This window comes from Suncus etruscus, chromosome X (assembly GCF_024139225.1).
Source record: "Suncus etruscus isolate mSunEtr1 chromosome X, mSunEtr1.pri.cur, whole genome shotgun sequence".
Lineage (NCBI taxonomy): Eukaryota > Metazoa > Chordata > Mammalia > Eulipotyphla > Soricidae > Suncus > Suncus etruscus.
The window spans coordinates 81,281,542-81,283,388 of NC_064868.1; the positions used below are offsets into that span (position 1 = coordinate 81,281,542).

The window sequence follows — 1,847 nt, forward strand, 5'->3', positions numbered from 1 at the left end:
ATAGAAAAAACCTGAAGTATAATGGAAAGAACATAAGAATAAATCAGATCATTCATATGTAATTGTACAGGAAAGAAAAGAGAAGAATAACATATCCAAACTACTGAATACAAGAAATTTTCAACCTAGAGTCCACTCCCCAGCTAAACTCGCATTCAGATGGGAAGGAGATTTAAAACTATTCCAACTCAAAACAAGAAAAGAAAAAATAAAGAAAGCCTGTCTAGAGTACAGGCCACGGTAGGGTGGGGAGGAAGGACACTTGGGATATTGGTGATGGGAATGTTGCACTGCTGAAGGGTTTCTGATCTCTATATAAAAGGAATACAAAGAAAAGAAAAGAAAAGAAAAGAAAAGAAAAGAAAAGAAAAGAAAAGAAAAGAAAAGAAAAGATAAGATAAGATAAGATAAGATAAGATAAGATAAGATAAGATAAGATAAGATAAGATCTGGCCTCTCAAAGCTTACAACAGTCTGTGTTCTTTACACTGGGTATATAGAAAGAGCAGGTACAGTAAATGTTCCCCGTACACACCTCAAACCAGGCCCTTTGTCTGGTCTGTATTATGAATGGGGGGACAAGAAAAACTCATAATACTCCAGCTAATGAAACTGAACTACTCAAAGGTCAATTAAACAAACCAAATTCCCAATGTAACGACAACAATCCTACACAATATATGTTAAAGAGCCATTTCTGTCATATTGTCCTTACTTGGTAATGTGAAAAAAACATCAAAATGCAGAGTATCGCGTTGTATTGGAAACAAAAACCAGTTATCTGCTGCGTTCAGGAAGCACACTTAACTTTTCAGTATGGAAACATGCTCAGAGTAAAAGGATAGAAAAATAGAAAAATATAAATTCTACTGAAAAAAAACTAGAACTAATTTTATGCAGTGATATAATAAATGACTAAAGAAATGGGGTGGGGTGGGCTTCATCAACATCTCTTAAAGTTTCTCCTTCAAATAATATCTTCTACTTCCTCATCTCTATTTCAATTGAGATTAGAAATTATATTTTCTCCAAATCTTTAATAAGTGCACCTAGTGCCAAATGTGCTCATTGGCACTCATAATTTTCCGTTCTAGCCATTACTTAGTCAGTTATTATAGGAGGTTTCTAAGGTAATTTCCATGTTCAAAATGGATTTAGTTACAGACATATAATGTTGTAGTACTTCCACACTCAGGACTTGTGTCTCTTATTGGATTTCTACATTTGTATAAACTTCCTAGACTTCTGTAACCATTATAGTATTGGTATTACAATTTATTCAGGATTGCTTATGATTTTTAAAATATATTTCAACCATGTCAATATCCAGGATACAATTCAGAAATACTTTTTATTTTAATCTTCATGTACCTTTGATGATTTTAGTTATTCCTTTATTTATGAATTTGATTGGTGTTATTTTCTAACTCAGTTTTGCTCATGGTGGTGTTCAGAGTACAATTCAGGGCACTGGGTATCAAACCTTAGTTGGTCACCTGTAAGACAAGCTCATATTTATTTTCTTTGCAATATTGATACGTACTTTAAATGCTTTGTGGTTGTTACATTCAAATTTTCCTAGTTTTTTGTGATCTACCAATGGGGGAATTCTTTTTGATTTTGTAATCAATACAGGAATTAATTTTTTAAGTTGGAAAGATTTTTTTTACTTTTTATTTCTACTTAATTATTAGAAATTACTAAGACATTACTGATTTGGTTGTTTTCAGGTATATAATGTTTCAATACAGATCTTTTAAGCATTTCCCACTTCCTTTAACTAACTAATGGAAATTTCCCCTATTTTCCTAAACCCCATTTGCCTAAAAACCCAAAACAGATTGCTT

At 32.2% G+C, this 1,847-nt stretch overlaps 1 non-coding gene across 1 annotated transcript; it reads left to right on the forward strand.

Moving 5' to 3' along the window:
- Positions 1 to 451: 451 nt before the first annotated feature.
- LOC125999860 (small nucleolar RNA SNORA51) lies at positions 452 to 584 on the forward strand. Its single transcript, XR_007492322.1, has one exon. It is a non-coding gene; the product is annotated as a small nucleolar RNA SNORA51 (small nucleolar RNA).
- Positions 585 to 1,847: the final 1,263 nt, after the last annotated feature.